We start from the raw sequence: 23356 nt of genomic DNA, 5'->3' as shown, positions 1-23356 counted from the left end.
CATTGGATGCCTCACCCACATTGACTCCCAACATTGACACATTAGAGAAAACTAATTTTCTTCTCTATAACTAAAATATCTATACACATTCCTTCCCCACTATTCATAAAAAAAACCTTTTCTGACACATATTATGGAAAGTTAATGTTATGCACTAGGAATAGGGACCCACATGCTATCAACTATGTAATAATGCAGAATAACTTTACTAGCAGAACTAAATGAATAATACAAGATATATGATATGCATAGAATATTGTGAATCAGAAAGCATGGAAAAAGAATAAGAACAGAGGATAATAAACAGTCCCGTGATTTCACTAGGAAAAGGAGGGGAATAATGAACAGATACTCATTAGCCCAAAATGTTAAAAAGAGGAATAAGAAACAGATGTCCCATGGTCTCGCTGGCAGATGAAGAAACCCAAGTAAGAGCAAGAGAACATGGCATGTCTTTAAGCATCTAGTGCAAAGCTTATGCAATCCAATGTAGATTCAAAAAGTCTTCCCCATGGGCAGATTGGATTGTGCATGTGGCCAAGAAAATGTGAACCAACCATCCAAATCATACTATGATCTTGTACAAGGAATATTGTCTTGTTTTTAACTCAGGGACAAGCATTAACATACATGGAACAAAGATGCCTGCTATCCAGCAAGTAGGCCCAGCTGTGCATGGTAATGCATATGAACATAGGTTAATTACAGCCTCAATTTTCCAGTTACTGCCAGAGAGTTTAGGTTAGCCAACTATCCAAATCATACTGTAATCTTGTTTACAGAATGTTGTCCTCTTTTTCACCCAGGGAAAAAGAATTAGGATACGTGGAACAGAAATGCCTGCCATCCAGCAAGCATACCCAGTTGTGCGTGGTACCCCTATGAACATGGTCTCAACTCTCCAGTTAACGCCAGAAGTACAAGAAACACCAACCAACTACATGTTAATGTGCTTAGACATGAACCAGTAGCCATGTGCTTTACTAGAAATTGTCTAGATGCATCTAAGATTACAAGGATGTAGGACCCAATGGCACTATCACCTGCCTTCACCTACAAACATTACAAATGTTTCTACAACATAGATTTGAAATCATGAATATGCAAGAAAATCAAGAATCTTGATCAATAATGTGCAGTGTCATTGTTTTTTTCCATTTAGACAGTATATGTAAGAAAATCAAAATCATGGATAACAACAACATAGATATAAAATCTATCAGCTCAAGCCAATATATAGAATATCTGTTAACAAAGGGACTGCAAGTCGTGTAGCTTCAAGTCAGCCTAAAACGTTACAAATGTCAGTAAAATGGAAAAGATTTCATTTGTGCTCCAACCTCCCATGAGATTAGAAGAAGATTAGGAGAGAAAGGGTAGAAGTGAAAGCAACAGAAGTTTGGTTCATTGATATTGAATCAAATAATACACTATTGGGGAAACCGCCAACCGACCAGTAACTTAATTCTACACCTAAAAGAGGGGCTTTGATTTCAATTTCATAGCATTGTTCTCACTAAACTGACATTAACCCACATTATCCATCATCTCCTTAAATAATCTGTGTTTGCCTTCAATTATCCTTACATTACCATCTTATTATATTAATTTAATCTATGTTTTCTTCTTCCATGAAAGATGATGGCTCATGTAAGCCGCCCAACAATGGTCAGGTTAGGATCCACAACGATGTACGTTCATTGAACCTGGTCACCGTCGTCCTGGTTTCTATTGGCTGGTCAACATAAAGTCCTCTCTACTGTTTATCAAAGGCATGTTTTATTAACCTCGCAGTAGTGAGAGCCTCGTGCATTGGGTACCTCTTTTTATGCTTTCTTTGTGACTAAAGCACCCCTCAATCTCTGAGAGATTTATGGAAGACTGTAAGGAAGAGATGGGACAAAAGAGAGACATTAGGAATCGCCGAGAAATCAAAAGGTTATTCAAATCAAGTGGAAATTGCATGGAACTTGGAAGATTTACTTCCTTTCCAACTTCCAAGTTTTCTCTTTAAAAAAAAATGACACTCGCATCGCCAGTCCACTATATGGGTCAACAAAAATCACCCATGTTGTCACTTACCTGATCCTAATTTCATATGAATTTGAGCAATTGTTGTACAATAGAGTAGTAATTAATTCACTAGTTATTCTAGATATTCCCCAAATCTGAAAAAAAAAATTTTATTTATATTCCTCGGAAACTTCCACCCATGGTGAAGGTCCTTTCATTTGCGCTTGGTAAGCGCTTAGCTGTAGACAAGCTTATTGCTAGCCTATCAGCGTCAGTCAAGCTTTGACCATGACTGCTCGTCGCTTATGGCCACCTATTCTGTCACCCGAGATCTAAGTCGGCACCGGCAGTACCTTGCGGCTGGGGCGGCTTGGAAGCAAGCTACCTGTCACCTATCTCAACCCCACCCCCCTTCAAGGCTTCAATATTGCTTGGCCCACTATTGGCCAAACCACCTTGGCGCTGGCCCAAACCGAGTAGGATTGCTTAGCCATGCTTCATAATAGAAAAACAAGCACCATAGAAATACATACCACTCAACCAAAGAAAGATGAGCCGTCTCCAGTCCACCATTTGGGTCAACAAAAATCACCCATGTTGTTACTCAGTTGACCCCAATTTCATATGAAATCAAAATCCTCCTCTTTCTTTGTTACAATCAGCCTATGTTGCTCTATTCTCTTCCATGTTGTCTCTGTTTTTCTCTGTTTTCTTTTTTGGATTTTTTTTTGGGGTGGTAACATATGATTCTTTTTACCTAACTTACTAATAAGATTATAATTGATATTGGCAAAACCCATTCCGGAACCAATTCATTGGGTAAAGCATAACTGGTCCTAACACTTGCATTTAAATAAGTGCACTTTTACTTGATTCAGTTCATGACCACTTAACACCAAGAGCTGACCTTTTGTAAACATAAATTCTGAAGAGGGAGGGGGGATGTCATGATTCATTTGTTTTTAGGAACAAAAAATGGCCAAAAACTATTTCATTAATTTGGGGTCACATAGTGAAAGGCACATTTTGTTTTTCATATATGCTAATTTTATCTTTAACATTAAATTTGAAAACTACTCTCTTTAAGTCTGACCCTCAAAGTTCATATGAAGCCCACGTAAAACCCATGTGACACACAAGATGACATGGAAGAGGGGGTAAGAGGTCAGTGTGGGAGAGACCTCTAGGGGGAAAGAGAGAGCAGCAAAACTTAAAGGTAGATGATGGTGGAAGAAACAAACTGAAACAGCACTGTTTAAAGGGTCCTCTTTCCCCTGAACATGTTGCTTCCACATTCCACAATCCTCTTTGACTTCACTCCCCCAGACTAAATGCCTCCAATCACAGGTGCCACTGCGGCTATGGCCACCACCCCCTTCACACTAAACTTCTTTTTTTCTTGCCGGGAAAGGAAAGCAGAAAATATAATACAATATAAGAGACAGGGCATCCTTAGTGACCAAATTAGAAAGAGCAGAAGGTAAACCTTTTTATACAAAAAAAACTCCTTTCTTGGGACCCAAAAGTAAATGAGAATTAGAGAAAAAAATAAGAGTTGGAAGTCATACATCTCTTAGTCTGATCTCTGAAACCTATGGACTATGACGAACTACTTGACGTACTCTTCAGCCACAAAATATATTAAACAAGAATCACCCTTCACTTCCAAAATAACAAAACCATAACTAAGACATAATTTTCCCCCCCCCCCCACCCCCACCCCTCCTACCATTTTTTTTTCTTAAAAACTGTATAATTATAAGAATTGAAAAGAAAAAGACAACTCTCTTTCCTCTAGCCATAATCACAGATACCCAACTCTTGTACTCTTATTGACTCATAGTCAAATGCCTCCTTCCAAAGGTTTCTCATATAATATTATTATCATCTTCTTCATTATTAGTAATCTCATTATTTTATTTCCCCTTTTTGGACTTGTGGCTCAAAAACTTGTTTCCAAGGGAAAAGAATAGAAGAGAAAGAGAGAGAGAGGGTGGGAGAGTGGCCACTCAATTTCTCCACTTTCATTGGATGATTACCAATTTCTAATGAGACTATTGTCTCTAAAGCATAAGTAAAACTAAGACCACATCTATAGGGGAAAAACAAAAGATTATCAAACTTCAGTTCCAAAACTCCACCCTTTTTTGTTAGTGGGCCGGGCAATGAGAAAACACCCATCAGTTAAAAAACCCAAAAGAAAATCCAGACTTTGCCCTACCCATGGTCGGTCAAATACTAAGATAATCCACCCAACTTTTCTTGCTTTAATTTCTACTTAATTATAATAAGTACATATGCTTATACACATGTAAACACAAACATACACATATACCATATTAATCTCACATATAACTATATTTAAAGAACATCACAACAATTTCATAGAAAGGCGGGGGGGGGTGCAAAATAATAAAACTGGACACTTCCTATTCAAATCCTAAACGTAATGCTTAGATCTGCATTAATCAAAAATCAATAAAATAAAATAAACAACATGAGATATAGGAATCAAAAGACACCCTAAAGCACATTGCTTAATTCCCCCCCCCCCCCCAAAAAAAAAAAAAAATCTCCAAACCACCCTTAGAAAGCTTTCAAACAAATCCAAGATTGCTTAAATCTGATTTATATTGAAGGAGTTATGTTTTTGTCAAACTTATTTGGTGTGTGAATGGTATTAAAATCGCTTTGAATGAAAATATTATTTTAAATATGATGAGGGTCTCAAGGTATACCAAAGGAAGAGAAGGAAGAGAAAGCAGAAGTGACACATCAGCAGCCACACCAGCATCCACATCAACATATCATCCATGTCAGCATCATCAGCAGATTAATTCTGTCTTTATTTTCTTTTTTTAGTCATGTGTTGCTTAGTTAATTTGAATTTTAAATTAGACAGGTTTTCAGGTTTTTTTTTTTGTTTTCTGTTTTTATTTGGAAGTTACAAATTTAGTTACTTGTAAATTCTCCCCTCTTCCCATCCACCCTTTTCCCCTCCACGGTTTTGGTGTACTGTCCAAATGTGGACAGCAACCTATCTCCTTTTTCCCATACTTGTAACCACCCCATTTTGCTGTTTTAAATTCTGCAAAATATGCAGACACAGAATTGAAATAAAAACAACACAGTGCAAAGCATTGGATCCTTCTTCTTCTTGAGTAAGTCTCTTTCTCTCTCTCTCTCTTTTCCTCTTCTTCCTCTTCTTCTATATTGGTACTATTCCCCCCTCCCTTCCATCCTTTACTATTTCTGTTTCTCCTCTTCATTAACATATTAAACCACAACCCATCTAACCCCTCCCAGTCCACGTTTTCTGTTGTCACAGTTCTTTAGATTTAACAAGTTTTTTATTATGCAAACCTGTTAGTAGACCATTAGGCTGAATAATCTACATATATTTACTACTGTTTTGCATATTAGTTGGTAAACAGAATTATTACAGCAACTATTTTTATTCTTTAAGAACTTTGACAGCCCCTGTAGTGTTCCTACTTAATGTTGTTAATCATTAACACCATCACTTGTTGCCTAATTGGAACTAAAGTATTGAGAATGCATCAGACTGATTAAATTCTGATCATTACTTTATTTTTTCTTATTGCCTAATATCTAACTGTAAGGGAAGTATGTTTGCTGCCTATATGTTGAGGACTCAATTTTGTGGTAAATCTAGACTTTAGGAACCCTTCCTACATCAAATTTGGTATCAGAGCCAGGTTAGGGGGTTGTTGTTACCATATAATTGAGTCTTGACTATTGACTTCTTGTGGCCGGATGTCTTGTCTAACTAGGACTAATCTGAAAAATAGTCTAACCCTAGTAGAACAAGCTTTGAATGACTGTTACAGCCAATTGGAAGACATAAGTTTCCTCCTTAGGTTTGCTGCGTTGAATAGTGCAGTTGGCTATTCGTATCGAAGTCATATTATTGAGAAAGAGATTGCTAACCTCAAGGTTGAAAGGGCTGAAATTCTTTCACAATTAGAAGTCCTTAGCAGACCCTAGAACTCAAGAAAATCTCCCAACAGCAGTTCTGGTTTTGATTAAATTCCAGCAGTCCTTTCCATTGTATGTCCACCTGAAGTGGTAAGACATACCAAATCATGCTTGGATCTTCGAACAGCCTAATGAGTCCGGAAGAGATATCAAATGCTTTTCTTGCAAATCAGAAAGTTCTTGAGGATATCCAGAATGAGATGGCCATTAACAAGGCTGATCGTATTGTTCAAAATGCAAGCACACAAACCATCACCCAAAGCTTACAAGTCATTACAGCCAAATTGGCCAACATGGATGTACCCATCCATAGTGACGACAGACCATCCCATCAGGACTTACAAGATAATGGGCTTAGGACAGAAATCCCCGAACCACCTTTAGAACAAAATGATAGAATGGGGGATAACTTCCTTAGGCAAGGTTTAGGCCGTGGTAGAGGTCGTGGACCTCGTGGATATCGTCCTCAAAGGCATCATGTACCTATGATGACGATGAGGAATATGACCACTATGATAGAGGTATGGACATAAAAAAGATGGTAAGATTGGATGCACCCACTTATGATGGACACATTGATGCTAAAGTGTTACTTGACTGGATCCGGCAAATGGACCAATACTTTGATTTTTATGAGATGTCCGAAGAAGTCCGTTTCAGATTTACAAAAATCAAACTTACTGGGGCTGCCCAGGACTTTTGGACAGAATTAGAGTATCAAGAAGATAGTCTTAGTCATGAACCAATCAACACTTGGGTAGAAATGCAAGCGAGGTTAAAAAGGGAGTTTTTTCCTATCACCTATAGGCTACAATTGCTAAAGGACACGAACACCTTAAGACAAGGTAGGCTGCCCGTGACAGAGTACATGGCTAAATTTAATGAGTTGAAAATCAGAAGCCGTACTCGAGAGGATGTGGAACAATCATTATCCAGGTTCCTTACTGAACTTAATTCTGACATCCAATCACGAATGGCCCCTCATTTGGTGCGAACTGTTCCCCAAGCATTTCGGATAGCTCTAGAGTTAGAGGCTTCAATGAGGATCGTTCCTCAAAAGAAAAGCTTCCAAACTAGAGACTCTAGTTTCTGAAAACCCCTTGCAAGTACTACAAAGCCTCTTGCAAACCCACAACGTCAGTTTGATAACAAGGGAAAAGGCATCTTAGGAGAAGGTCCTAAGAGAATTGATCAGCCAAAATGTTTCAAGTGTCAGGGGTTTGGACATTACATTAAGAATTGTCCTAATAGAAACCTCTATGTTGGAGTGTAAGAACCTGAAGACTATGACCAGGAAAATACCTAGGATGATGAGTATGAGGATTACATTCCCAATGAGACCATACCTAACGAGGAGGATGAGATCATTGATGCCTCCAAACTTGGTGTCGTGAGATGCATGATCTCACAGTCAAAGAGTGACGATGATTGGCGGCGAACCAACATCTTTGTTACCTACACCAGCCATAATGGTAAGAACTATCGTGTTGTTATCGATAGCGGAAGTTGTATGAATGTGGTTTCCAAGAGTGCAATTACTTGAATGGGACTCAAAACCGAAGCTCATCCAAAGCCTTACAGAGTTGCTTGGGTAGATCAATCTACTATCCCAGTCAATTTTAGGTGTTTAGTTTCATTACATTTTGCTGGTTACCAGGATAGAGTTTGGTGTGATGTTCTAGAGATGGACTTCGCTCACATTATCCTTGGTAGACCTTGGTTATATGACCGAGATGCTATCAACTATGGAAAGTCTAACACCTACATCTTTGAATTCAAGAGAAAGAAGATTAGATTGGTTCCCAGTCTCCCAAAAGAGGTAAAACTTATAGATCACAAAGGAAGTACCTCTAAACAAGCCCCCCTGAAGACACTCAACATTTTAAACTAGAAACAATTTGAATCTGAGTGCAAGAAATCCATGGTTATCTATGTTCTAGTTGCCAGGCAGAGTGATACTGACTTATCAAACCCATTCACTAAGGCTCTTAGAGTAGTGCAACCGTTGTTAAAGGAATTTGGCCATGTGTTCCCTGAAGAACTACCAGATGAATTACCTCCAATGCGTGACATTCAACACGCCATCAATCTAGTTCCAGGTTCTTCATTGCTTAATTTACCACATTACCAAATGAATAAAAAAGAGCACGCTGAATTAAGCCGTCAAGTCAATGATTTGCTTTAAAAAGGATTCATTAGGGAAAGTCTCAGTCCCTGTGTTGTTCCTACTTTACTCATACTAAAGAAAGATGGAACTTGGCGCATGTGTGTTGATAGTAGAGCTATCAACAAGATAACAATCAAGTATATGTTTCCCATACCTAGACTTGATGACATGCTCAATATAATGGCTGGCTCACGTATCATTTCAAAGATCGACTTGAAGAGTGGGTACCATCAAATTAGAGTTAGACCGGGGGAGGAGTGAAAGACCGCCTTCAAGACGAAGGATGGTCTCTATGAATGGTTGGTTATGCCATTTGGTTTATCCAATGCACCTAGCACATTTATGAGAATTATGAATCAGGTGCTTAGACCATTCAATGGTAAATTTCTGGTGGTTTACTTTGATGACATTCTTATCTATAGTAAATCACAGGCTGAACACTTAAATCACTTGCGGCAAGTATTTCAAGCACTTTAACAAGAAAAGCTTTATGCTAACTTAAAGAAGTGTACCTTTATGAGTGATCAAGGCATATTCTTAGGATTCGTTGTTTCAAAAGCAGGAGTATCTGCTGATCCTGAAAAGGTTAGAGCCATTGTAGAGCGGCCTGAGCCAAAGAGCATTCATGATGTGCGTAGTTTTCATGGCTTAGCTACTTTCTATAGGAGGTTCATTACCGATTCAGTACTATCATGGCTCCAATCACTGACTGCATCAAACAGAAAGAATTTAAATGGACTAAAAATGCAACAAAGGCTTTCATTGAAATTAAGAGGTTGATGACGGAATCCCCAATTCTCCGTCTCCCGGACTTTTCAAAAGTCTTTAAAGTTCAGTGTGATGCATTAGGTGTAGGAATAGGTGGTGTTCTTGGACAAGGTCACCCCGTTGCTTATTTTAATGAAAAATTAAATGAAGCAAACCAACGATACTCCACTTATGACAAGGAATTCTATGCGGTTGTGCAAGCCTTATGCTATTAGCGTCACTACCTCTTACCACATGAATTTGTGTTGTTCTCTGACCACCAAGCTTTGCAATACCTACGTGCATAAAAGAAGCTAAACCCACGACATGCAAAATGGGTTGAGTATCTACAGGAGTACACATTTGTACTTAAACATAAACCTGGTATCACGAACACTGTCGCTGATGCATTAAGCCGGAGGAACATGATCATTTCTCCTATCAGTGCTAAGAATCGAGTTTCAATATTGCTCCAGACTATGAGTATAGAGGTTGTAGGATTTGAGAAGGTCAAAGAGCAATACCCCACTTATCCTGACTTTAGTGAGTTGTTTGCTTCCTTGAACAGCAACACTCCTATTAGTCCATCTGATTATCTCTTGAGAGATGGCTAACTTTTTAAAGGGAGTAAGCTTTGTATTCCCAGAACCTCACTTCGAGATTTTCTGATTTGGGAATTACATGCTAGTGGCATCGTTGGTCATTTTGGTCGAGATAAGACCATTGCCCTTGTAGAAGACCGATTTCATTGGTCAGGTCTTAAAAGGGATGTTGCTAGAATTGTGAGTCAGTGCCATACATGTCAAACTACTAAACAACGTAGGTAAAACACTGGCTTATACACTCCTCTTCCTGTGCCACATGCTCCTTGGCAAGACCTAAGCATGGATTTTATGCTTGGTCTACCTAGAACTTCGAGAGGCCATGATTCTGTATTTGTGGTTGTGGATTGTTTCTCAAAGGTGGCACATTTCATTCCTTGTTTTAAGACCCACGATGCATCTGTTGGTGCAAGATTGTACTTTCATGAGGTTGTGACGTTCCATGGGTTGCCCAAGTCAATAGTATCTGATAAGAACGTTAAGTTCACCAGTCACTTCTGGAGAACTTTGTGGTGGATGATGAATACCAAACTCCGTTTTTCTTCAGCTTTCCATCCCCAAACTGATGGCCAAACTGAAGTAATCAATAGGAGTTTAGGAAATCTATTACGGTGTCTTATGGGTGAATACTTAACTAGTTGGGATCATGTCCTAGCCCAAGCTGAGTTACCTATAACCAATCTATAAACCGTACCACTAGTCTCTTACCCTTTGAGATATGTTTGTGTTATCAGCCTAGAGCACCCATAAACCTCATACCTGCAGTTTCTGCCTCTAGAGTGTCCCCAATCAGCCGAGTCTTTTGCGCAGCATATACATAACTTACATGTAGATATAAAGCACAAAATATCCATAAGTAATGATCAATACAAATCTAGGGTGGATGTACGTCGAAGATTTCAAGAGTTCCAAGAAGGTGATATAGTAATGGTGAGAATTAAACCAGAGCGTTTTGTTAAGGGAAAAGCAAGCAAATTACATGCTCGTAGTGCAAACCCATTCAAGGTTCTCAAAAGAATTAATGCTAATGCTAATGTAATTGCTTTACTAACTGATATGGGAATCAACAATATATTTAATGTAGAAGACCTTGTTTCCTACCATAGTTCACCCATTCCTTTTTCATTTTATCCAGATGATCTAGATAATTCCCCATTTACTATTCCTATTCCTATGGAACAACCCATTTCTGTACCTCCTATACCAATATTTGAACAGAAAGTTGAAGAGATTGAGGAGATTATTGATGAGAGGATAGTTTCTGCTCATAATGAAGAATCTAAAGAGTTCTTAGTGTGTTGGAAAGGAAGACCTGATATAGACAGCACTTGGATTACATTTGAAGAGTTGCAGCCATAGTTCGAAAACTCGTTTCGTTTCGGTGTTTCTGGCTGACCGAAATATCCGAAATTAAAATTTTGCATTTTTCTGTTATGTTTCGGTAGGTCATTTCGGTGGGTTTTAGGCCAAGTTAAGGCCTGAAACTTCATGGAAACCCTATTTTAGGCTATATAAACACATTTAAATGTTCGAATTGCAAAAATAGTCACCCAAAGTGATGTTTTGGATTTGCACCATTGATTGGCAATGTACGGTCGAATCCTAATGTATAACTTAGTCAGTTACACATACACATTGTTTAAGACTTAAAGTACTAGAGGACATAATAAATTAATGATTAATAAGCAATTTAAACAAATAAATTGACTTGGAAGTTGGAAACATAAAGTAAATGACTCATAAGTCATAACTTCAGTCATAATATTAAGTACAATAAGTAAATAACAAGTTAAGAAGATGATATCAATATGACAATATCCCCAATAGTCCAATACAAATCAAGTAGTCATTAGTGACTCAAATGTTTACAAATATTCCAATAATAATTACTCTGACATCCAGGATCGACCCCACTCATAGTCCGATGGAGCCGACGTGCATTGTTCTCCGACTGTAGAACAAATGAATGTCACGTCATAGTATGGGAGAAGAAACGAGTGTAGTCATCCACAGTGGCCATGTAAATTGCATCATCAACATGCTGAAGATAACCTATCCTAGGATATGGGTCACCAAACTGTAAAGATGTACTACCCACAGATCCACTATGATATGACGCCTCTAGAAGCATGTACTGGTACGGCTAGTGGGTTGGGTAGGAAAAGATGTCATTTACAAAAGATGATCCACTACGTCCCTGTGACTGGGATTCGTACTCAAATTTAGGAATGGATGGAGAAGATATTTAATTGATCACCGTACAATGTATATAACCCCTATTTTTTTTTTACATTCTTGTTGTAAGAAAATCAAATTTTGAAGCAAAAAAATAAAAAAATAATATATATATATATATAAAATATAAAATTTTCGACACTGGGAGGTTGTAGATCAGCCTCCGATGTCTAACATATATTAATTTCATCACAAACAAACAAGTATTGATCATGCTTCTTTCAAAAAAACATTTTTGGAGAAATTGGTTTTACCTAAAATAGTAGAAAAGCTTCACACATGTGCTAATGGTGTGTTCTCCAACGTAGATGCAGCGAAGATTTGAAGCTCAGTGCAAGAATCAGCAAGGAGAAGTGAAAGAATGAAGAACAAGGAGAAAAAAGCCAGAGCTTGTTAAGTCTCGGTCGAAATTCCGGAGATGAATTACTAGACCACTACATCAATTTTCATTCACCGGAGATGAATTCTTTCAAGCCGGGGAGAATTGATGAGGGCCTCAAGGTATACCAAAGGAAGAGAAGGAAGAGAAAGCAGAATTGACACATCAGCAGCCACGTCAGCATCCACATCAGCATATCATCCATGTCAGCATCATCAGCAGATTTAATTCTGTCTTTATTTTCTTTTTTTAGTCATGTGTTGCTTAGTTAATTTGAATTTTAAATTATACAGTTTTTCAGTTTTTTTTTTAGGGTGAATAAACATATTACCATACCCCAGGAGGGGGTAGGAAAAGAGGGGAGGGGAAATACAAAGGGAAAAAAGGGGGGGGGGGAGAAACAACTAGCCAACCTACGCAGAGGTGGAAGGAAATAAATAGACATATCTAGGCCCCAGGAGGCAGCGATATCCCTGTTCCTAGGGGAGTCCAGAACTGGACGATGACGGGTACAGCTGAGTTTGGAAGAGACTTCAAAGGAGATGGCTTTCCAAATCAGATCATAAGATCGAGAGTTGGAAGTCCATCTCCTGAGGTTCCGCTCCATCCAAATATGGTAGATAGCAGCTCCAAAAACCAACTTGCCAATGGTGTCACATATAGAGGACCCAGAAAAAGACATGTCCATCCAAAGCCACTCTCGCTCAAAGGGTAACGGTCTCCTGCTATGGGGGCAAACCGGGGAGTGGGCTTTTTTCCAGATGGTAGAGGTAAAAGGGCAAGCAAAGAAAAGATAGGAGGTGTCCTCAAAACCATTCCAACAAAGGGAGCAAGCAGGGGGAACAGGGATGTTTCGGTGAAGTAGGAAGGCTTGGGTTGGGAGGCAAAGGCGAAGAGATCTCCAGGCTGTGAAACTATGGCGAGGTATATGGCCTTTGAAGCAAGAAGGCTTGTTTTCTGTTTTTATTTGGAAGTTACAAATTTAGTTACTTGTAACTTCCCCCCCCCCCCCTCTCTTCTCATCCACCCTTTTCCCCTCCACTGTTTTGGTGTACTGTCCAAATGTGGACAGCAACCTATCTCTTTTTTCCCATACTTGTAACCACCCCTTTTTGCTGCAGAATATGCAGACACCGAATTGAAATAAAAACAACACAGTGCAGAGCATTGGATCCTTCTTCTTCTTGAGTAAGTCTCTTTCTCTCTCTCTCTCTCTCTTTTCCTCTTCTTCCTCTTCTTCTATCTTGGTACTATTTCCCCCTCCCTTCCATCCTTTACTATTAAATTAATAAATTCTGATCATTACTTTATTATTTCTTATTGCCTAATATCTAACTGTAAGGGAAGTATCTTTGCTGCCTATATGTTGAGGACTCAATTTTGTGGTAAACCTACACTTTAGGAACCCTTCCTACATCAAAATATCAACAAATGAATATTTTACCACACTTATGAATAATATCTTAAGTAAATGTAATCATTTACTTAATTGATATTTGGCATAAATAAGCATCGCCCTTGACAACTATGATTCTTAGTACATTGTGCGTATAATAGTAAACTTGGGTCAATAACCACAAGTACCATTTTGAGTGTTTCTTTTTTTTATTTGTGAAAATAGTTCATGCATTGTGTTTAGAAAGTAAAAAATAGGTTGTATACCAAAAACCGGAGCAAAAAAAGCATTTTTGGGCCTCAAAACCACCAACTCGAGTTGGCTGGAAAAAAACCCTGGTTTCGACCATATCTCGGTTTCTGGCTGGTCGAAAGCGAGTTTTAGAACCTTGATGTTCGTGCCTTGGTGATGTGTTCTAATCTCCTTGTGAAGGTATTTTTCATCCACTTGCTATGTTTATTATCTTGGCTCTATGACGGAGTGTACTAGCACTTCCTAGGGCGGAACTGGGGGTGGCAACTTGGGTCGTCTTGGAACTCCCCACCATCACCCTTCTCTCCAGCCAGGACCCACCAAATTGAATGGGACTAACTATCTTGCTTGGTCATGGGCTTCCCTCCTTACTATTCGTGGCAATCATTTTTCGGGGTATATCATTGGTGACACCCCTATATGCCTACAGAGGCCTCTATTAGGGAGACCTGGTTGGCTAATGATGCTCTTGTTATGTCCTTGTTGAACTCTATGGAGCCTACCATCAGTCCTAGCTTTGAACTGTTGAATTCTGCCAAGATTTGTGGGATGCAGTTAAGCATACATATGCACAGACTAGCAATTATGCACAGATTTATGAGCTTCGCCGTTAGGTTCGTGAAACTACTCAGAAGGAGCTGTCTGTTTCTGCCTATTACTCTGCCCTCAACATTCTATGGCAGCAGTTGGATTTCTGTCACCCAGTTCTCATGGTTTGCACCTCTGATGCTGATACATTCAAAAAGGAGCATGAAATGGAACGGGTTAATGATGTCCTTACTGACCTTAACCCGGAGTACGATCAAATTCATGTCCAGGTTCCACACTTCTCCAGGCTTATAATATTGTTCAGCATGAAGACCGGCATCGTTTAGTTATGATGCCCCCAGCTGCCCCTTCTCATTCTGCACTGGTGACTACCCCTCAAGCTTCTCCAGCTTCAAATTCTACTGGTTCTACCACTAAAACCGATTCATCTACAAAGAACTCGGTTAAGTGTGACTATTGTGGGCATCCTTGCCATACCAAAGAGACATGCTAGAAGCTTCATGGCCACCCTAAGGGGGGCGTGGTGGGAATCAGAACTCTACTTGGTCCCAGGCTCATCTCTCTGAGGCCACAGATGGCACCACTCCTGCTCCTTTTTCCTCTAAATAATTGGTTTCTCTCCAGCGTATGATGACTCAACTCGGTACTGCAAGCCCTACCATGACATCTTCCACTTTACTTGCTTCCCATCTCGCCCAATCAGGTATAGTTCTTGCTTTCTCTCACTCTAGCTCTTCTTGGCTTCATGATTCTGGAGCCTCTGATCATATGACCAGCTCCTCAGACTTGTTCCGCACCTATAACCCATGTTCGAGTAGCCGATGGTTCTCTCTCTACCATTTCTAGTAAAGGCTCTATCTCTTGTACTCCTACTATCTTGCTATCTTCTGTCATGCATGTCCCTAACCTATGTGCCAATTTGCTTTCTATTTACCGTCTTACCATTGATCTCAATTGTTGTGTTCACTTTTATTCTACCCATTGTATTTTTCAGGATCTAGTGACGGGGGCAACGATTGGATATTACGGGATGGCCTTTACTACTTGGATCCGGGTCTCACTACTGCTCCAACTCCAGTTTCAGCTCATATTTCTTGGGAAGACAATGCTCTTAGTCAGCTGCATCAATGGCACCTTCGTCTCGGTCACCCCTCCTTTCATATTTTACGTCGTTTGTTTCCTTCTTTAGTTAAACACTGTAATTTGGACCATTTTACTTGTGATGTTTGTGAACTTGCAAAGCACACTTAGTCCTCTTATTTTTCCAGTGATAATGAAAGCATTGTTCCATTTTCTATTAATCATTCTGACTTATGGGGTCCTTCTAGGATTGTTGCTCGGGGTGGGTTCAAATGGTTTGTCACTTTTATTGATAACTGTACATGTCTAACTTACGTGTATCTTTTCCGGACTAAGTCCGAAGCCTTTTCTTGTTTTCCAGTCTTTCCACACAATGATTCAACTCAGTTTAATGCCCAGGTTAAGGTTCTCCAGAGTAACAATAGGACCAAGTACATTGATGGCCCTTTCCTTCAATACCTTGATACACATGGCATCCTCTCAAACTTCCTGTGTTCAAACACCTAAGCAAAATGGTATTCCAGAGTGGAAGAACCGCCACCTTTTGGAGGTCACCCGGTCTCTAGTGTTTACTACTCATGTTCCTAAGTTCTATTAGGATGATGTTGTTCCTACTACCACATTTCATATCAATCGAGTCCCTTCCAGTGTTCTCGACTTCATAACGCCAGTAAGTCAGCTTCCCGATCCCTCTATTGCCTCTCATCTCCCTCCCCGTGTTTTTGGATGTGTTTGCTTCGCTCATAACTCATCCCCCTCTCGATCTAAACTCGACCCATGGGCCTTCCGTTGTATCTTCTTTGGGTATTCTACTTCTCAAAAAGGTTACAAGTGTTAACATCCTCCCGCTCGCAAACTATTCATCACAATGGATGTAACCTTTCATGAAGATGAACCATATTACCAGTCTTCTCTTCAAGGGGAGACTCTTGAGGAAGAGAATTCTTCAAGTCCTTTTATAATTGATTTTTTTTTTTGGGTGAATAAATAATATCATTACCGAAGAGAAGAAAGAAATACAGAGGGCCCCTAGGGGCAAGAAAAACACAAACAGCCAAAGCCTTAGCTAGGAGAGGCTGAAGAAACAAGAGAAACATTAGAGAGGCCCTAGGAGTCAACAATGAGCCTGTTCCTTGGGGAGTCTAAACAACTAGAGGGGGGGACAAGCGATAACTTTGCTTTAATCTCAAAGGAAATGGAATCCCAAATCTTTTGGTAAGGACGAGAATTGGAGGTCCATTTCCTGATATTACGCTCCATCCAAATATGGTTGATAGTGGCACAGAAAGCCAGCCTCCCTACCACATCACAAATAGAGTAGCCAGCGAAGGTCATATCAACCCAAATCCACTCTCTAGAGAAAGGGAGAATTCTTCTACGGACCGGCCAGCACTTGAGGAGGATGCCTTTCCAAATAGCAGCAGCGGTAGGGCACTCAAAGAAAAGATGAGTCAAGTCTTCAGCATTGTTCCAGCATAGGCAGCAAGCAGAAGAGATTTGGATCTGACGGCTTTGAAGAAAAGCCTGGGTTGGGAGACAGTTGTTGAAAACCCTCCAAGCTGTAAAACAGTGGCGAGGAATGTGGTGCTTGAACCAAAGAAGCTTGCGCCAAGGTACCATCTGGCCTTTCAAACGAATGTGGTTCCAAGCTTCCTTAGAAGAGAAAAGGCCAGATCTGTTTGATATCCAAAGAACACAATCTCCTCGGGCAGTAAGCCTTCTTGGAATAGAATGGAGCTCACTCCAAATAAGGCTAAGAGAGTTGCCAGAGGGTGGGGGAGCCCAGCCATCCTGATCAAGAATATCAGCAACCAAAGATAGCCTATGAAGACCCATTGCATAAATGGAGCGGGGAGTGACCTGATGGAGAAGAATCCCCGAAGGGTGCCAATTGTCCAGCCAAAGGTAAGTGGAGAGACCATCACCAACCTGGGACCGAATGACCCGAAGCACAAGGTGCCAGCTAGCAAGAATTTTGCGCCAGACCCAAGAAGCATCAGAGGAAGGGGAAGCCATCCAGATAGAGTCATTTCGAAGAGGACCTGAATAAATCCAGTCAACCCAGATGCTTTTCTTCTTGGAAGCAATCTTCCAAATAAGCTTGATGATACCCGCAATGTTCACCTCTTTAATTCTTCGGATGCCCAGCCTACCTTCCGTCTTAGGGAGACACACAACGGCCCAACTTAGGGGATGGAGAAATCTAGAGGAATCATTGCCCTTCCAGAGAAAGGAGGCCATGAGAGTTTCCAAGGACTTGATGGTGGCCTGAGGTAGCCCATAAATCCCAGACCAATAGATATAAGATGACTCCAATACTGATTTGATAAGGATTAACCTGCCTGCATAGGAGAGAAGTTTGTTTTTCCAAAGTTGAAGCCTTTTCCTGATCAAATCAAGCATAGGAGTGCAATGGTGAGCAGTAAGCCTAGCCGGGATCAGAGGAATACCCAAGTACTTGACTGGAAGCTTGCCCTCTAGGAAGCCAGATCTGGCAAGAAGAGCTGTTTTCAGAACCTCTGAGACTCCAGCCAAAAATATAAGAGACTTTGAGGGGTTGATGCGGAGACCCGAGCGGTCATGGAAATGCTGAAGGCAACTTAAAATGGCACTGAAGAGAGGTAACTGTGGCCTTTGAGAATATCATCAGATCTTCTGCAAAGGCTGAGTGAGCTTAATGGCTTTACACTTGGGCATTGGCAAAATAATCTGCTGATCAGTACAAATCTGAATCTCTCTGGATAGGACTTCCAAAGCCAAGGTGAACAGGTAGGGAGATAGAGGCAGCCTTGGCGAATCCCCACAGAAGCACCAAAATAACCCGCTGGGCTACCATTGACCAGTACCGAGAACTTGGGGGAAGAAATGCAAGAGTGAACCCAATTTACAAAAGGCCGAGGGAATCCCATCTTAGTCATCACCTAAGTAATAAATTCCCACCTAAGAGAGTCAAAGGCCTTGTGAATGTCAATCTTCAAGAGGAAGGAGGGAGAGTGATTTTTCCGATCAAACCCTTGAATTAAATCATTGCATAAAAGAATGTTGTCCGAGATATTCCTGCCAGGGATGAAGGCTGTTTGGTTGTCACTGACCAAGACATCCACAACACCTTTGAGCCTACGAGCAAGAATCTTTGCTATGAACTTGTAGAGGAGATTGCAAATGGCAATGGGCCTAAAATCATTCATGGCAATAGCACCTTCCTTTTTGGGGATGAGGCAAAGAAAAGTATTGTTGATCCCAGTAATTTGACTAGGATTTAGGAAGAAGCTTTCGATGGCAGCTACAAGATCAGATTTGATGATATTCCAAGCGGCTAAGAAAAACCCCATGCTAAAGCCATCCGGGCCCGGAGCACCATTGGCCTTGAGAGAGTGAATAGCTTCCACAATTTCCTCTTCTTTAGAAATAGAACTCAAAGAATCAAGGGAGGCCTGGCCAATAAACTTGTTGAGCAACTGGTCCGGAATGGGGGCAAGACTCTCCTGAGGACTAGAAAAGATGCTCTGGAAGTGCTGAACTGTCAAATCTTTAATATCTTTCACAGAGTTGACTAAGGATCCATCCGGCCGGGCGAGCTGAATAATGGAGTTTGTGTTAAGCCTAGCTTTCACCGATCGATGGAAGTAGGCCGTGTTTGAATCTCCCAAATCGAGCCAAGTGATCCTAGATTTTTGCTTAAGAAAACTTTCTTCCCTAGCCAGCAAGGAGGAGAGCTGAGAGGAGACTTCTTTCTCTTCAATGGCCAAGGAAGCATTAAGAAGATCAGATTGTAGACTAGCCTGTATGGCAGCAAGCCTTTCCTTACACTCCAAGACTTGATGAGAAATGTTGCCAAAAACTTTGATGTTCCAATCTTTAAGAGCAGCCTTAACATTTTTGAGTTTCCTAGAGAAAGCAATTAGAGGAGCAGAAAAGGCAAAAACAGGCTTATTCCAGGCATCTTGCACAACAGAAAGGAAGTTTGGGTGAGAGGACCACATGTCAAAGTACTTGAAGGGTTTAGGGCCAAAAGAGGTGGAAGGCTGAATGGCTAGGGAGATGGGGGAATGATCTGAGATGTCTGGGTTATCAAAAGAGGCCTGAGAGGAAGGGAAGGCTGCCAGCCACTCTTCATTGACAAACATTCTGTCCAGCTTACAGTGCAATGCGATTGCTTCCAGCCCTCTTGTTGCTCCAAGTGAGAGGAAAGCCTGTCCATCTGAGGTCATCTGCCCCCAAATCATCAATGCAATCATTAAAGGAATTCATAGCCTCCAAGTCCATATAGTCCCCACCCTGCTTTTCATGGCTGAACCTGATAATGTTGAAATCCCCTCCTAACCCCCAAGGCTGAGCACCAATCTCGGGAAGCAATAGACCCGAGATCAGCCCAGAGGACAATCCTATCGGCAGGCGATTAAGAGCATAAACCACGATCGGGATAAAGGAAAAATGGCCCGTGCAATCGGAGAACATGGCGTGCATAAACCGAGAGGAGGCGAAGAGAGGGAGATGGAGATTCTGCAGGGGTCCCATAAAATCCAAATACGGCCGTTGGTGTGATGAGAGTAGTTTGAAAGAATCGACTAACCCGAGGCAATAGAGCTGATAATTTTGGTCGAATTAGGCTCTTTGATATGAGTTTCAAGAAGGCAGCAAAAACAAGAATGAGTGGAACGAATACGAGAGCGAACAGCGGATTGCTTAGAGGGAGAGTTGAGCCCTCTAGTGTTCCAAATGATGCCACGGATCATTGAGCAAGGGAGAGGAGAGGCAGCGAAGACTCAAGGAGCCTGGTCGGAACAGCCGGAGACCTGGTTTTGCTATGGTGACGGTGCGCGTACGAGCTACGAAGGAGGGGGTGGCAAGCTGCAGGAGGAGGGTGTAGGGGAGACACACGGGAGCAGCGGTGGCGATTACTGAAGCCTATCGGGTGAAGAAGACGAAGGAATGATTGGGTTGGAAAAGGTCCATGAAGAGAGAGAGGGCCTGACCGAAAGGAGTAATTGGGTAGAATTTGGGTAAAGGGCGAAAGAGCTTGACCCGACCCACGAGAAGACCTGGGTAAAATTTCGGAAGGGTGAGAGGGGGCTAAACCCGACCTGGAGGCCAGTTCCAGGATCCGCTGGACAAGGGACAAGAGTGGGGGGGCCCAACAAGTCAAGGCAAGAAGAAGTCTTGACTGGGGGGTTCAAAAGGTTCGCCAAGCCAAAAGGGGGTTAGCATTGCTAGCGACAAAGACTCCAGGCACGTAGGCTTTTGAAGTTGAAGGCTCTAAACAGTATGACGAATTAAGAGATTTCAATTAAATCGTATAGATCGTTTGCGTCAGGATCAAGATTTGAGAGCGCAAGTTTGGGGGAGGAGCAACAGCTCCAAAGCCGTATGGAAAGATCAAGAGAAGCCCTTTACCATACGAGATCTGCTCCGAGGTAATACCGCAACCGGGGCTTCTCGGGCAAGAGAGAGGCTCAGACCCTCACGCCTTCTGGGCGGAAAGCGGATCAAACGGTTCTCGAGCATCGACCAACGTTGCTCCTTCGAAGCGATCGACAATGGTACTTTCCGGCCAAGTCTTCTTCTTCCAACACCGATTCTGTAACGGAGCCGAGATCTACCACGGGCGGGAGATCGAGCAACAGCGGCAACAGCAGGTGTTCGACCACAAGGGGTGGGGCCAGGGCCACCATTGCCGGCGGGTACTTCTTTCGCCGAGGGATCAGGAGCATCACAGGGCTTTTCCAAAGGAGAGCAGAGGTGGGAGTCGTGCCCGAAGACCTTGCAAGTCAGGTACTGAGGGGGCTTCCAGTTGAAGTGCACCTCCTGCTCAAAGGAAAAATCATCCCCTTCGTTGACAACAATAAAGGAGGGCAGGGGGTCTGCCGCCGAGACCTCAACGCAGATGCGCACAAAAGCAAGGCGATCCTTGCACCTGGTCCTCAAATCAGAGAAAAGAGGCTTCCCCAACACAGAGCCAATAGTGCTAAGGCCATCCGTGAACCAGTAGTGCAGAGGTAACCCTGGAAGAGTAACCCACAGAGGGATAGAGGAAAGGTCAACACGCCGGAGCTGAAGCTGACGGTCCCATTGGCGCAAGAAAATCAGCATCTTCCCTACTTGCCAAGGGCCACCTTCGAGGGCACGCATCTTGTCAAGCGAAGAGGAGAACTTGAAGATGAAAAAACCATTGTCCAGCAGGTAAGTGTCAAGAGATCCCTGTGGACGCCACTGTTTGGAGAGAGAGAGCTTGACAACATGAAAAGGGGGACGACGACCAAGGAAGTTACCAACGAGGCAATCTTCCCACAATTTTGCCTCGGATTCCAGGAGATCAGGAGCACACATGGCTACTTTCGCAGAGCCAACGAAAACAGGGGGAACAAAGCGAAGCTGTAGACCATCAGAGCGAGAGGATGAATTGCCAGCGACAAGAGAGCTCCATGAGGCTGGAGCAGGTGGGTGCGGGGAAATGGAGGAGTGGGGACAAGGAGACAGGGCCATAATGCAGGAGAGGGAAGAAGGGCAAGCCAAGAAAAGGCTGCCGGAAAATCAAGTTCACGTACCAGAGGAGAGGGTCAGGCCTGCCGGAAGGCCGGCAGGGGAGATACAAGGGGAGAGGACATCCGGGAGGGTTCAACCTCTTCCTATTGTTCTTTATAATTGATATTGTTTGACTTCAGAGGGAGCAACCAGAGGAAATTGACCCCACTGCCTTGAAACAAAAGAATCTGCTCACCTATTCTCGGAGAAAGGAAAAGATTGTCCCTAATGTACCATGTCCATCTACGCTCCCTGAGATGGCTCCAGCAAGCCAAACATCAGTTAAATGAATCTCCTACTTCCCCTAATGAACTTCCTATTGCTATTAGGAAAGGAGTTGGAACCTGTACCAAACACCCTATTTCTAACTTTATCTCTTATGAATCATTATCTCCCTCTTACCGTGCCTTTGTTTCTTCGCTATCATCTGTATCCATTCCACAAGGCTTGGAAGAAGCTATCACAGACCCAAAACGGAAGAATGCTATGATAGAGGAAATGCAGGCCTTGAAGAAAAATGATACCTGGGAGCTTGTTCCTCATCCCGAAGGAAAGAAATCAGTAGGGTGCAAGTGGGTATTCACTATAAAGCAGAAGGCAGATGGGACTATTGAAAGATATAAAGCAAGACTAGTTGTCAAGAGCTTCCGATGCAGTTTAATGGAAATAAGCCTTGGTATGGGTTCAATACATGTTGAGCATTTGATCTCGTGGATTTTCAATGTAATAGGCCACTTTAATGGGTCTAAACTATCGGTAATAAGGCTGTATACGAGATTGCTATTATTAGGACTTAGTTTCTTATACTTAGTTTATTATTAAGTTGTTTTGGGTTAGTTTAAATGAACCAATTCTATGTGGTTCAATTTAAGTTGCAAGTAATTGTTATTATTATTTTTTATTTTTTTTTTGTGGATAAAAATTCATTAACCAAAGAGAGAAAAAGCCCCCTAAGGGAATACAACGAAAAAGCTCCAAAAGACAAAGAAAAGGAGCTAAAAAAAAAAAAAACAAAAATACAACCCTTAAAGGGGAAAATTCCAAGAAGATACAATATGTCTGTTTCTGCAAGAATCAGTATATACCGAAAGGGGACTGCCGATAGTTTAGTTTTGACATCAAAGGAGATGGAATCCCAAATCTAAGTGAAAGATCTAGATTTGGTAGTCCATCTTTTAAGATTTTTCTCGAACCAAATATGGTGTATAGCAACACTAAAAGCTAGTTTACCCACTCGATCACAAAAAGAAGAGCCTCCAAAAGTCATATCCATGCAAATCCATTCTCTATGGAAAGGGAGGATCCGCCGATGAACCGGCCAGCAATGAGCTAGGAGCCATGACCAGATCTTAGAGGAGAAAGGGCATGGGAAGAACAGGTGATCAATATCCTCTAGACCATTCCAGCATAGTACG

The sequence above is a fragment of the Telopea speciosissima genome, chromosome 9 (assembly GCF_018873765.1).
Source record: "Telopea speciosissima isolate NSW1024214 ecotype Mountain lineage chromosome 9, Tspe_v1, whole genome shotgun sequence".
Taxonomy (NCBI): Eukaryota; Viridiplantae; Streptophyta; class Magnoliopsida; order Proteales; family Proteaceae; genus Telopea; species Telopea speciosissima.
The sequence above is the reverse complement of the archived record's forward strand: the minus strand, read 5'-3'. Positions refer to the sequence as shown.